Here is a 16177-nt window from a genome sequence, read left to right as displayed (position 1 = left end):
CCCAGCAGTGGGACGTATATAGGCAGTTTATGTATGTTATGTATATGTTTGTTTGCACCGGTTCGAACCCCGGTATCAGAATTGCGCCAATGAGTTACGAGTTTTTTTCTTAAGTTTTCCACAGGTGGCTCGACCATTACAGACGGCGATATGGCACATCACCTATCACGTTAGTCTAACAGAAAGCTCGGTGAGTCGTAGGTACTCAGTTCATCTTGCGATGGATGTACCTCTGACTACCCCAATTGGGATATAATCGTGAGCTGATGATATATGTTGTTACTCAGTCTGTGTACTCTCTTCAGTAACTGTTTACCTTTGTATTTCTAAAGCTACAAACAGAATACGAAACCACAGCTCGGACACTCCATACAAAAATCTGTTTCTTACCGTTTGCCGCCTAATTCGTAAGTGCGAGCGAGACAGATAGTCCGCGTGCTCTCCTTTACTCCTTAGCGGCTTATGACCATTTACGACTAAAGTAAAACCCAGAAGGGGAGCTCGGCACCCGATACGAATTGGTGCGGAGAGTTACACTTCTATATTATTCTTTAATCTATGACGAAAGCTCCATCATCTTAGGCAACAATAAAGTGGTGGAAGCGATTGTATATAACATCCCATGAGGTCAGAGGTGCTGCAAGGGCGACGAATACAATGCAACGCACTGACATTTTGTTAGCAAGACGTAATCGTTTGATCATTTAGTATTGCATTTGCTTGTTAGGGAGACTAAGGCGCTGCGCGAAAATAGTTTCAATAATTCAAATTCAATTTGCACGAAAATCAAAGGAAATAGTTACAAAAGAGACTAATGAATGTTAAGAGAGAATAATGAGGTACCTACTTGTAAACTTCATTAAATATTAGCTGGAGTAGAATGACAGCTGGCAGAACATCAAATTTTCCTTATAATGTCTCTTTCATACTAGCACACCCCGGAAATTTCAAACAAAAAACTCATTCTTACTTTAACTGCCTCCGTGGTCCAGTGGTTTGAGCGTTGGGCTCACGATCCGGAGGTCCCCGGTTCGAATCCCGGTGGGGGGGACACAACACGAAAATAACTTTGTAATCCCTAGTTTGGTTATAGGTCATTACAGGCTGATAACCTGATTGTCCGAAAGAAAGATGATCTGTGCTTCGGAAGGCACGTTAAGCCGTTGGTCCCGGTTACTACTTACCGATGTAAGTTAGTAGTCGTTACATGAGCCATGTCAGGAACCTTTGGCTCAATAGTAACCCTGACACTTGGGTTGATGGGGTTGGTAATCCACCTCACAACCCACACGACAGAAGAGAAGAAGACAACCTATACAGCCACTCTAGATATCCGCCTCAAGATTATACTATGATCTTCTTCTTCTATCGTGTGGGTTGTGTAGGTGGAGAATCAACCTCATCAACCGCCTCATTGAGCCACTAAAGGCCCCTTAACATGGCTCATGTAACGACTACTAACTTACATCAGTAAGTAGTAACCGGGACCAACGGCTTAACGTGCCTTCCGAAGCACGGATCATCTTTCATGTCTAGGTTGTCGTATTGATGTCCTACTCCCCTAATCAATAACTCATGTTATCGAGAAAAAAAACTATTGCAAAGACTAGGAAAGTCGAGTCGTAAAGTATGGCTTCGTAAAAAAAGGTTGACGAAATTCTCTCGTGGTAATTTATCGTTTTACTTCGTTCGAGGACAACTTTTATATTAAATTTCTTCAGAGAAAGTTGTTGAGTTGGTATTCAGTAACGTGTTCTTGATGCATTGTCAGGTTACATAATACACAATCGAGATTTAAACGACTGTTTTGACACAGGAAAGAATTTGGGGACACAGTTCGCTATAATTAAAGCACATAATAACGGGTTCTTACCGCGTTTAAATGGGGATATGAGACTCCCGTGAACCCGTTATTATGTGCTTTAATTATGATAATAACCGCATAAACTTAAAACAGTTCGCTATGTAAGAAGTCTAATAAAAAGTGGATAATTGTGTTAATTCCTGTAGACATCATCTAATTTTATTTTAAGTTATACCTGTCTTTTTCTTATCCGCTGAAAAAAAGGGACGGGCGATCGACAGCCATAAAATTTATGGAACACACGTCAATTTTAGTCAGAAATCTAAAACAACCCTCCAAAAATTTTACATCGGCCAATAACACGACAGGATTAAGTTAATAGCACACCTCAAACAAGGTACCATATATTAACGAGATGCCTAATGTACCTACGTAGGAAACTTACCAATGAGTTACTTTCCTCAAAATCAATATAGATGGCGCTGTAAAGATTTTTTTTCGTTTAACCTTCTAATTTCATAGATTTACATCTTCGGTTTTGGGTACAAATGATGACCCTTTTTATTACACCCAGGCACAATTACATCTTCCATCCATTATTATTCTGATCAAAATAAAGAGAAGCAATATAGGTACCATCATAATTCTATACATAATGTGATCCAAATATCAAGCAACAATTATTTTTATATATGCTGCTGTCATTACATGGTATTTTGGAATGATTATGTACCCGATTAATGAGAAAATAGTTAACTATCACGTTTAAAGTAAACAACGCCATCTATATTGTTTTTGGTGAACGAATCTTGGAAAGTTCCTCATTGCCTACTTTGAACGAACCCGTCTTGAAAATCTTGACGCCAAACGCCATATCCGAAAAACTCGACCCAAGCCGTAGGAGGGCTTGGGTCTTGGCACTACACTTATAACTCAAATGGGACTCTCTATTGTGCTTCTTGCAACAGGACTTTCAAAACTAAATTTGGTTTTGCTAGTCACGCCCGCGCCCATGCAAGAGCCCAGGCTAACACTAGCTAAGGGTGTCGCTGTCGACGGATACGTCTGGAAGGACATCATCATCATCACTTCTGGATGTAATTTTAAACAAAAATAAACTTACTCCAACGTAATAAAGTAATAATTACATTTAAAGAACAATACCCTTACTTAGCTTCAGACGGTTAATTATAATAATTCACGGTGAATTATAATGCAATTTATTTATCTTCAAATTTATTACTATGGCATCTAAATTAACCCAGATAATAAAAGATACGTTAGTCATAATATGAGAATCTTGATAATAATAATTGTCTTTGTCAAATTATTGTGGGAATTGGACCAATGGTTGCTACGATAATGTTAAAAATTACCATTAAGGTCCGTATTGCCTTAAATTGCATTTTTGGCTGACAAAATGTCACACATAAATTAAGTAGGACTGTATTTTTTGTCTTCAGTTTTGATGACAGTTTTGATAGTTTTCATGTCTCTCTCTCTCTCTCTCCTTGGCATTTATTATTTCCATCTGATGGTAGGGTCTGCCTTCTTCGTTTTTCTCACAAAAAAGACTGTTAACAGTTTTGATGTGTTATGTGAATGTACAGGGTGTTAGTGACATCGTAACGAAAACTTTGAGGGATGATTCAGACCATGATTCTGAGTTGACATCAAGTGGAAATTTCTGAAAAAAATTCAATAAAAACCACTAAAATTATCATGAATTTTCCGACATCCCGCTATTACCATATTAACATATTAACTCCGAATCATGGTCTGAAACATCTCTCTTGGTATTCGCTACGAAGTTATTTTTTTTGACGTGACTTATTGTAGATTTGCCGCAGATGGCATTAACTACTTGGCCGGACAAATGGGAAGAGCTGAAGGCTCTCACCCGGTACAACGTTTAAGACAACAGGCCTGAGGGTGCCCAGTTGGGCGCGAACCTCGTTACGAAGCCACTAACATTCTGTATATATTATTTATATTTTCTAAAAACCGCTCCTACAGACATTCTATTAAGTAGGTACTATCTTTATTTTAAAATTAAATTTTGTAATTTTATTTTCTAAATAGGAGTTAATAAGACGTTTTAATAAGATAGACGAAAATTTTCCTATATTTAAATTACAAAATTACTGTTATTATTAAAATAACATTTAATTAAAATTACATCGAAATATAATTAATTGAAAGATGCCTGTCAATATTAATACTTAATGCCTAATAACCCGACAATGAAAAGTTTCTTGTTTTTCGATAGCGTAATTAACACGGCCATTAATTTTCGTTTCTTAACCTTTTTAGTTGGAACGAAGTTTAAAATGACGGATAATTTATAAAATAAAAGCCTTTTTAAGCAAAAAGGCCACTTCGAAGCAACTCATATATATAAAAGCAATATTGCTATTTGACATTTGTTTTCATTCTGCACTCGCATATCGCTGGCTGTTCAACGTGGAAACGCAGCCAGCATTATGGGTACATTTGCACCAGGTACGATTCGAGGCGGGCTTCTTAATTAATATAGTTTATTGTAAGTGTTAATTGTACGTAATTTATTTTATTTTGAGTTCTGTTTATTTGTTTTAGTTTCATTTGTTTTGTTTCATATTTTTCTAATATTTTTGTTATGTAACTGTTTATGGTGTAAATATGAAAGTAATTGTATGTATTACTAATAAATAAACTTTTTCGTCACTTACTTTTATATGCGCAAAATGTCAAAGTGCAATGTCTTTTTTTAGAAGAATTGCTTGGATTGGATGAACAGGGGGGTAAATTGGTCACATCGAAGCAACTGGACTTGCACCAATGAGTTATTAACTCGACTATTATATACGGCGATACGGCTCATGCGCCTATCACGTTGGTCTAACAGAAACCTCGTTGAGGTGTGAGTACTTAGTTCATCTTGCAATGGATAAACCCGTTTAGGCGCAGAATGTCCAATTCGCAAAATGTCCAATTCGTAAAACGTCCAATTCGCAGAATGTCCAGTTCGCAAATGGTCCAATTCGCAAAATGTCCAGTTCGCAAATTGTCCAATTCGCAGAATGTCCAATATTCATCGTAACGTGATTAATTTACTAATTAAAAAAGTTGGGTTCTAATGCTAAGTCAAGTTATAAGTATATACATATAAGTGGTCCACTGATTGTAATTTTAAACCTACGGGACTCTCTCCTTTAAATCAACAGGACTTTAAAAGATTCAAACTTTTTAGGGAACTGTTATACAAACGTGACGTCAAATACAAAGAAACCACGAGACAATTGGAAAATAATTAGGCAGTTTGTTTTTGGAAAAATTGAATTGTATTGACATTTAGATAAACCTACTTCACCATGAGCTTCTGTTGTTTACGGAATTGATATAAGCGAAAAGCCGAGAGTGAAACAAACGCATAGTTAAAAGTGTTACGTGGCAAAATTGAATAAATTAGCGACGTCACCACCGAATGCATGTGTAAATTGCATTCGCTGAAGTTTTCAACCGCGTCAGAAAGGAAAATTAAAAAAAAATATCTGTCACTGCCGAAATTAAACTGAACATTTCCTCTTTAAACTTCTGCACAATTTTAAATGCAATAAAAAATTCGTTTACATTTTTCATAAAATCAACAAGTTATAGTGTTTCCCATTAAGCTTGAAAAGTCTGTGTTTCAGTTTTACAATTCAGTAGAAATTAACTTAGAATTAAAAATAAATAAAAAAATGTAAGTAAGTGTCATTAAATTTTTGTCTGGATTAATTACTTTATATGTTTGTGTGTAAACGTGTTTGTGTGCGTGAATGTTCAATTCTGTGTGTGTATGTGTATAATAGAGTGTGCGTGAAAATAATTTTAAAAAATATTTGACTGTATTTACGTGCCATTTTCAATAGAATAAAATATGGTAATACACAGGCCATATTTTTTACTATTTTTAAGTACCTATAGGTACTAAATACACGTCGACGTATGCGTACACTATTACAGATTAAAGATTTAATTTAAAAAATAAGTTATACTTAACAATTTTTTAAAATAAAATTTCACCCAAAACCTCTCCGTCATCATTTTTCTCACGGTCAGCTTACCTAACCTGAAGATTTGACAGGTCCGGTTTTTTTACAGAAGCGACTGCCTGTCTGACCTTCCAACCCGCGAAGGGAAAACCATAGGTCACATGCCTCCGAAAATGCATTTCTCAGGATGAACGTGGGTTTTCTCACGATGTTTTCCGTCACCGCTGAACAGGTGATAATCATTTATTAATATTAATAGCCCGCAAGGTCCCACTGCAGGGCAAAGACCTCAAAAAAGGGAAAAGAAAGGAAAGGGAAAGAGGAATGGGAAGGAGGAGTGGAAGAAGGGATAATCATTTATGAACCTAAAAGCATTTAAAGTCAGTATAAACAAGAAAGAATAAAAAAAAGGGTAAAAGCTAAATAAAACCGTTTAAAAAAAATCCGTTGGGTAGCTAAACACCCCCACAATCATAATATTCGATTTTGCATACGATGCACCTTTTTTTTGACGTGACTTATTGTAGATTTGCCGCAGATGGTATTAACTACTTAGCCGGACAAATGGGGAGCGCTGAAGGCTCTCACCCGGTATACTACACGATGCACCAAACATCCCGTATATATTAGATTAACCATAAATTAATGCTCGCCTTTCGATATTCTTATTCAATAAACAAGTATTTTTTTGCGTAATCTTGTTCCAAAACAACATAAGTAAAAGGCGAATAAGGTTTTTATTATTACTAGCTCGACATTCTATTATACTATAATATTATGTAAGGCAAATACTTGCTCGATTATCAGATGACTAGTTTTTATTTTTATTGCGAATAATCCGGTTTGTGATAGGTCAGTTATCAGTACAGTCGTGTACAAAAGCTGTTTCATGTTAAGTAGTATGAGGTATATTCGACCTAACCCTAACCTAACGTGTATTAGGCTAGTTTCCCTTCATAGGATGAAAGGTCAGATAGCCAGTCGCTTCTATAAAATTCGGACCTTGTTGTTAAGTACATTCATAAAACATTTTTGTGACATAGGTTTTTAATCACTGCTCGTTCGCGAAATTCACAGAAGTCACTATTAGATTATTTAAGTTATTCAATTCAATTCTTTATTCATAATAAATATTACACGTCAACAAATATTTCGATGAGTATGTACACATTATATCAATTACTTTACAATATTTCAATATTACATCACAATAAAATCATAACAATATACAAATTACATCGCTATATTGTCGTCATCTAATTTTATGTTATTGAGAAACTCTGTTAAGTCATAATAAATAGGCTTTATGAACCATATAATGTTTTAATTTATTTCCGAAGCATGCGTCGCTGGGTGCACCCCTGATATCACTGGGTATGGCGTTATACACTTGTGGTTGTGGCCCAATCACATCAAAGAGCCTGCCGGTTTTGTGGCATCTCGTCCCGTATTGTTAAAGAAAATAGATTGTTTTTATTATGTTATACATATTATTATGTGGTACACAGATTTCTAAGTTTATTGTAGAAGTAAATTTATTAATGACTATGTGTATTGAATACTTTATAATAAATTAATAAAATAAATAAATAACTTCTATCATTACGGGATTAGATTCTGTGTGTTCAAATTCTTAATTATATGGTAATTATGTATAGGACGCAGAACAGCTGCCAGAACAGTAGGTTATTTTTTTGTCTGTCTCTTTTGCACTACACTGTATTCTATAATTCTGTTCTGCTCTGCTAAGTACGTACCACAGAACGCATAGAGTATAATGGTACTTTATAATGAATGCTGTAGGTGATTGTACCCAAGCGATGCGTGCGCACCAAAGCAGGTCCGCTAAACTTTAACCAACTTTCACAAGCCACGCCCTGCACCTGAACTGTATCATACATGACTCATACAATATATTAAATACATGCAACAACATGATTAATAAATTTAAATAATGTAATGTACAGGTATAAATTATTATGTGCCTCATGCGTTCAAGGCCTCCGTGGTCCAGTGGTTTGAGCGTTGGGCCCACGATCCGGAGGTCCCGGGTTCAAATCCCGGTGGGGACACATCACGAAGATCACTTTGTGATCCCTAGTTTGGTTACAGGACATTACAGGCTCATCACCTGATTGTCCGAAAGAAAGATGATCCGTGCTTCGGTAGGCACGTTAAGTCGTTGGTCCCGGTTACTATTTACTGATATAAGTGAGTAATCGTTACATGAGCCAAGTCAGAGGCCTTTGGCGGCTCAAAAGTAACCCTGACACCAAGGTTGATGGGGTTGCTAGTCCACCTCACAACCGACACCATAGAAGTTCAAGCGCTACATTTTATTTGCTTAAATATTTATTTTATTTGCGAATTGCGAAATCGTTTATATACTGAATCCCAAGGAAGCAAGCCTCTAAAACCGTCTTATGTACCTACGTAATCTATCATCATTTTTAATAGAGTTAAATTGTAAACTTCAGCTTCGGTCGGACGGAAGGATGAAGTCTATGATTAAGAACTACATAATATGATATTTAATGTACTTCTTACATAAATGTATATATATAAACTCGTTTGTAATCTTCGTTCAGATGGGCCGAGCTAAAATTTTGCTCTAGATGAAACTGTAAATGGATAACAGAGATGAAGAGTATGACAGAGCTTTCTGTTAGACCAACGTGATAGGTGAGCCGTATCGCAGTCTACGTATAATGATCGAGCCAACTGTCTTAGTGAAAACTGCATTTAAGTACTTCATCATTTTCTTAGGCCAATTTAACTTGTCGTAGTATGTACGGTAAAATTTATTTATTTGTATTGTATTTGAAATAGTCACATGAACAGCCCACTGCTGGACACAGGCCTCAATCAACCGGAGCGGGTTGGTGGAGGTGTTTTTACGGCTAATAGCCGGGACCACCGGCTTAACGTGCCCTCCGAAGCACGGAATCATCTTACTTTTTCGGACAATCAGGTGATTCAAGCCCGAACAAAGAACAGTCTTACAAAGTAATTTCGACAATGTCCCTATCGGGAATCGAACCCGGACCTCCAGATCGTGAGCCTAACGCTCTAACCACTAGACCACTTGAAACTTAAAATTAGACACATTTGAAATATTTATTTATTTATTAACACAAATTACATAGACATTACAGGCAGTCCCAATTCGACTATGTAATGCAATTATAACCATAGTCAATCACATTTAAATGTGAACGAATGTGTGTGAATGTTAATGTGTGAGATCATCTGAATGACAGCGATATGTAAATGACATTATATTTATTCATTTATATAAAGTACTGCCACATGATATACATTATACATACATAAACTCACGCCCGTAATCCTTAATGGGTGGGCAGAGCCACAACTAATCAAAGACAACTTGCAGCCACTGTTGATACGATGTCGTAAGCTGGATATGATAAACCTTATGGTGATAAAGGATCAGCCTATCGCCCATAACATTAGTCCATCATGGTAACACACATAGTATACATTAATCATTTACTTATTTCTAATCTTAAAATTATAAAAGGGTCTGATCTAGACCACAGTAACGGCGTACATAGCTCTATCTATAAGTTTAAGTGTTAAACTTTGTAACAATCAAGAATATGAAAATTTTTAAATCTAACATAAATGTTCCAACAGATTTATTAGATTAGAAATTAACATAAATATCGTGAAATACAACTAAATCTAATATATTATTATTTCTATTATTTTTAGTCCCTGGCAAATTCGAACTGAGCCACTATGTATCAATCACAGATATCAAAAGCATTAATAGTATTATATTGAGTCGCTAATGAGGTCAGATTATAAAGTAGCCATTAATATAAGTCACGAATTGGAAACAATATCGCACCACCTACCTATGTGATTGCATACAATGAGCTACCATTGCACAATCGAACATATTATCTTCCGAACCACAGATACAACAATGTCATATAGAATTGAATAGGGCAACTTAATTTAGTAGACGTTAGTCGATAGAGTCGTCATTATTGTTAAAAAATATAAATTATTATTTAAATATATTATTATAAAAAATATTATTTGACAATAACATAAACAGCTTAACATCCCACTGCTGGGCACAGGCCTCCCCTCAATCAACCGGAGGGGGTATGGATCATTCTCCACCACGCTGCTCCACTGCGGGTTGGTGGAGGTATTTTCATGGCTGATAGCCTATTCAACAATAATAATAAGATAATAATTTTTAATTCAGAAATTATTACATCCACATTTTATTACATTATTAAAAATATACAGGGTGCAATTGACACCGTAATAATTAATTACAGATTAATAAGTTATTTTGTCCAGACAAAAACAAATTGTGGTCACCCTAATCTTATGACAAGTGTTCCCAATTAGGAACCGGGATTTTCGTTACTGGTTTAATAATAGATACTCTAACATTAGATGAGATCGTGGTCAAACGCGACTATTAAAATAATAAAAGAATGTTCTCGTTCCAAAAACTCTTTCGTAGTAAGGACACTGGCTGCTTTTCTTTATCAAATCGTTCTTTCTTTTACTCTAATCTTATTCGCCTTCTTCTATCGTGTAGGTTGTGACGTGGATTACTAACCTCATCAACCCTGGTGTCAGGGTTACAATTGAGCCGCCAAAGGTCCCTGACATGACTCATGTAACGACTAAGTACATCAGGAAGTAATAACCGGGACCAACGGTTTAACGTGCCTTCCGAAGCATTTTCGGACAATCAGGCGATCAGCCTGTAATGTACCAAATTAGGGACCACATAGTAATTTTTGTGATAAGTCCGATCGTCTTACTTTCTTATTCGCCTAAAGGTTAAGTAATAAAGATCTTTTACATAAGTTTTGAGGAGCTCGGTGGCGCAGCGGTAAACGCGCTCGGTCTGCGATTGTTGAAGTTAAGCAACTTTCGCAAAGGCCGGTCATAGGATGGGTGACCACAAAAAAAGTTTTCATCTCGAGCTCCTCCGTGCTTCGGAAGGCACGTTAAGCCGTTGGTCCCGGCTGCATTAGCAGTCGTTAATAACCACCAATCCGCACTGGGCCCGCGTGGTGGTTTAAGGCCCGTTCTCCCTATCCATCCATAGGGAAGGCCCGTGCCCCAGTAGTGGGGACGTTAATGGGCTGATGATGACATAAGTTTTGCGCCTGTTTACTTCTGGGAATGTTCCTACGTGCGACACCTACATGATATGCATCACCATGACCTGTTCTAGAAGTGGTCTAATGTGGTCCAGCCCGGTCCAAAGCGGTCCAATACTTTCAACGCGACCGGTTGTTACGAGTCCGATTGGGTCATATCCTGTATGAGCTTATGCAATCTGTGGTCACATCTTTATGTGTGAGAAGTGGACATTTAATTACATAAACATATTGAATCGTTAACATTAATATTCATACATATGCGTACATACTTACTTACGCCAGCAAAGTTGAAGTGTTGTTGTTGTTAAAGTGTATTTGTATTGTATTGTATTGTATTGTATTGTATTGTATTGTTGAATAAGTTACAATTGCGTATTTTCTTCTTCTTCACTTACGAAAAGCACTTACTTAAAAAACATGACTTACCCAGGTGGACATTGTGAGGTACGTCGGAAAGCAATGGATGACAATGCATCTCTCTCCTTCCGAGAAACTGTGAAAGGCATACTTACCATACAAGAAATAAAAATAAAATTGCTATTCAAAATTCTAGATTAAGTAAATTAAATTCATCTTTTTTGGGGTTATGTATACGTTTTTACAATAAAATACCAGATAATATTTTAACATACATACATACATTAACTCACGCCTATTTCCCACCGGGGTAAGCAGAGAGTATAGAATTCCATTTGCTTCAATCCTGACACACTTCTCTTGCTTCCTCCACATTCATCAGAGTAGATCGTATTAAACCTTTCCTAAGGACATCCCCAATTTGGTCATCGTAAGTCCTTCTCGGTCTTCCTCTGCCAGCCCTACTAAATAATAAAATAATAATAATATTTAAAAATAATAATCTATAATATCTATAATATTTTGAATTTGTCAGAAAATAAATTTAAAGCTAATGTGAAGCTTACTTTATGTAAAAAAGCTTATTATAAGATTAATGACTACCTAAATGATAAAAATGTCTGGAATTGAATGTGTTCCTCTAGTTATTAAATAACTTATAATGTAACGCTGTTTGAATCATCTGATAAAGATGTAAAGGCCTGAGATGATGAGATGATACCCTCATTGGTTTTTAAAAGATGTGTTGCTGTTGCAGTTTCTTGTCATTTCTTCTTCTCAGCCATAACACCTTGCGAAATGACGTAAATTCAAAAATGTTACATTGACCTTCAACAAGTTTATCCATGATAATTACGTTGAATAAATGATTCTGATTTCTGATAAGACTCGCTCAGAACCGGAAAGGACGGCGTGGAAGAGAGGAGGCCTATACCCAGCAGTGGATGGACACAGGTTGAGTAGATAGATAGATAGACCTTGGTGGGATGGGGGGATTAGTAATGTTCTAGAATGCCCATATTATATACACACACATTCTCAAACTCGCCCGTAAACCTTAGGCAGGAAAGTAATTAGAAGATAAGTACTTAATCGTTTTTAGGGTTCCGTAGCCTAATGGCAAAAAAGGAACCCTTATAGATTCGTCATGTCTGTCCGTAAAAAAATATATGTTGTAGATTAGCATGCAAACTACCAACGAAAATTAGTTTGAACCAGTGAAGTAGTTTTTTTTTAATACATCATAAATCGTAAACCGTAATTTACTTTTATATTATGTTACTTGCTGTTACGGAACCGGGCGAGTCCGACTCGCACTTGGCCGCTTTTTATAAAAAAACGCGTACTAAACAGCGGAATGCGTTCTATGTTTTCTTTTTTCGCTCCAGAGTGATTGGGAAGCGAATGAATGAATGGATATTCAGCAATATTATCATTTATTTTTAAAGAAGTAAGTACTACTAACTCACTTCACAAACACACAGTATATAGGTACCAAAACTGGAAAATGCCTGGGCCGTACTTAAAATAAAATAAAACGGACAGAATTCCCGAAGGATAATTAAAAAGTCGAAAATAACCGGAATATTTGGCATTTAATCCAAGGGCTTGCCGGTTGCGATAAAATTCAGTAGAATTACAGTTCCCTAACGGCGCTCCATGGTGCTCCAAATAATTTAACAATGTGGGAGAAAACTCCATTGTGTATGAGCGAGTAATAATATTTTCGTAACATTTCGTAGCTTTTAAAGGTTTAACCTATCTTTTTTTACTACCGAAACCTTTTTTTAAGTTTGTAAGTAGGTTCTGTCATTGTATTGTGAAAACTACGTACAATTTATTCGACTATACTGTCGTTTTTCTTTCTGTTCTGTCACTTCAGGACCCCGATACCGACCCCGCCGGCGCGGTTGACGATTTCCCTCATTTAGCGTTTACCGCTATCGACCCAGTAGGGTCGATTAATGCTTCCAATATGATCCCCTCAGACGACGCCCGACGCCAAGGCCGACGCCAATTGCGAATGTAAACCTATAGAAAAAGTAAACTGTGTAACTTACCTTGGAGTTAAAGTAGATTGTAACTTTTCTTGGTCAGCTCATATAGACTATATTATCAATAAATTAAGATTGTTGCTTAGCAAATTTTACCACTTAAGTTTCAAAGTTCCTCTTAGCACGTTAAAATGTATATACTTTGCATTAGTAGACTCAATCTTGGGTTATGCCCTTGATTGCTATGGCCTTACATTCAAAACCTATATTGACAAATTAGAAGCAATACAAATCAGATTTCTAAAGTTACTGGTAAATAAAAAGACTAAAAATAATTGCAAAGGAGACTACAGTAAATTATTCAAAATTTGTAAAATTCTTCCCGTACATTTAAAACATAAATACCTTTTGGCTATTAACCACCATGGCAATCAAGAGCATGACCAACTATCTTTAGCAAGCCATAGCTATGGCACGAGGTCGGTGTGCGCGGGCAAATTCGAAGTCCCTAGAGTTAATAATTACTATGGCGATAGAACTCTAAAAAAGAGACTTCCCTATTTGCTTAATAGTTTGCCTGAGAACATCCGTCTAGAACCAAATAAAAGTAAATATAAAAAATTACTTAAACAACACCTTCTAGACTCGTGTCCTAGCTAACTTATTGTATGTTATTAATTGACTATTAGATATAAGTTCATATTATTAATAGAGACTCTTTTCCTGCAGACAAACTGTTTAAACAGTTTTGCAGGGCATTGATATTTGTATTTTTAGCATTAAGATTTAATAATAAAATAAATAAAAATAAATAAAAGGTTCGCGCCCAACTGGGCACCCTCACGCCTATTGTCTTAAATTTTGTACCGGAGGAGAGCCCTCAACGCTCTCCATTTGTCCAGCCAAATAGTTAATGCCATTTGCGCCAAATCACGTCAAAAAAACTGACGTTATTTGTAATCGTTTGCGACTTGGCTAAGACCTCAACTTGTCCTAGTTTTTTTTTTAATGTATCGCGTTTTAGGTTTTAAATAACTTGTAATGTACCCTCATTGATTTAAAAGATGTGTTGCTGTTGCAGTTTCTTGTCATTTCTTCTCCTCAGCCATAACCCCTTGCGAAATGACGTAAATTAAAAAATGTTACATTGACCTTCAACAAGTTTATCCATGATAATTACGTTGAATAAATGATTCTGATTCTGATTCTGAAAGTACGTAAATCAATACGAAATACGCTACAACTTGGTAGAAACTCAGCATTAAGGTTTCACCATAATGAATGTCCGCCAATACGTTACTCCGCATATAAAAGAAAAATAAATTACCTTTCCCAAACTTTAATTCCATTTTTACAGGGTACGCATTGCCAATAAGAAATAGAGTTTTCCTATACGGTTAAAAGGACTCTAGCTTAAAAGGGAAAGGACTTCTGGCTTCACATTGTGGACTTATAAGAGGTTTGGAGAGCACTCCAACTTAATAGGCTTAACAGTTATTTTGAATACTTATTAAAATGCTATCGTGTGGAGAAGGTGAAGTGCCAACCTCATCAACCCTGGTGTCAGGGTTACTATTGAGCCGCCAAAAGCCCCTGACATGACTCATGTAACGGCTACTTACTCACATCAGTAAGTAGTAACCGCGACCAACGGCCTTCCGAAGCACGGATCATCTTACTTTCGGACAATCCAATTTAGGGACCACAAAGTAATTTTTGTGATATGTCCCCACCGGGAATCGAACCCATCACCTCCGGATCGTGAGCCCAACCCTCAACCACTGGACCAAAGAGGTCGTTCGAAATTATTATGTTGACGCGTACTTCCCGACACGCGTACATCCATCGCAAGATGAACTAAGTGCCCACGCAGCCACGCCCCACCGAACTTTCTATTAGACCAATGTGGACAGGCGGCAAATGGGATTCTCTTAAAATGCATAAATGGTTTTGTCATAATTTTAATTATCATAATCCTTTTCGCATAACGTTTTTAAGTATAATAGTACTTTCCCATAATAACATCTAAGAATACTGGTTTGTTAGGTATAACTTATTTTTGGACTAATATTTGTTGGTATAAATTTGATTCGCATATAAATAGGTATCCATAATTCTTTTTTAGAATAATAGTGTTTTGTCATAATTTTTTCAAGGCATAACAGTAGATTAGGGTGCGGCGGGGGTGGCCCTCGGGCCACCCCTACGCCGCCTGCATATTTATCTTACACACGAAAAGTATGCTGAATGATGACCAACAGCATGAAGTAGAGTCAAAAAATATAAAAAGTCACAATCATGAACCAAATGCAGCCAAGGAAAAAGTAAGTTTCGGAAATGTTTAAAGTTATGCCAATTTTTTTCTTTTTCGGAGTATAGTTTTTATGCTTATAATAATTATGCTTATATATCATTAGTTATTGTCATTAATTATTATTCTTTAAGTAGTTATGAGTTTCAAAATTATGCTTAAAAAGTTATGACAAATTAATACTATGCGTAACTAATAATAGGACAAGTAACATTATGCCATGGTAAATTATTACATTAAAATTTATGCGTAAAAATAGAGAACCGCGGCAAATCTAAACCCAACCTAAGCCTAATAAGTATTTCATAAATTAAAGTTAGAACAAGGAATCTGCCCTATTATATAATAAGATTATCATAATAAGTAATATCTATTGAAATAAAGTTCAAATGACAATAAGCATTCCTTTAAAAATAAACCCGTTTCTATTGTGTGATACAACCTAAAACTACCAGGTAATAAAGTATTCGCTAGTACACTTCTGTTGCTATTAATTCTTAAACGCTTAGACTATAAGCTGGCAATGAAAA

The 16177-nt window shown here is 36.1% G+C and overlaps 1 protein-coding gene across 1 annotated transcript in view; it reads left to right on the top strand.

Moving 5' to 3' along the window:
• The window catches only part of LOC126373131 (transcription factor SPT20 homolog), a 41259-nt gene that overhangs the window by 5454 nt on the left and 19628 nt on the right, over window positions 1–16177 (top strand). The window lies entirely within an intron of this gene.

Source organism: Pectinophora gossypiella, chromosome 15, assembly GCF_024362695.1.
Source record: "Pectinophora gossypiella chromosome 15, ilPecGoss1.1, whole genome shotgun sequence".
NCBI lineage: Eukaryota > Metazoa > Arthropoda > Insecta > Lepidoptera > Gelechiidae > Pectinophora > Pectinophora gossypiella.
This window is presented reverse-complemented; position numbering and strand designations above follow the sequence as displayed.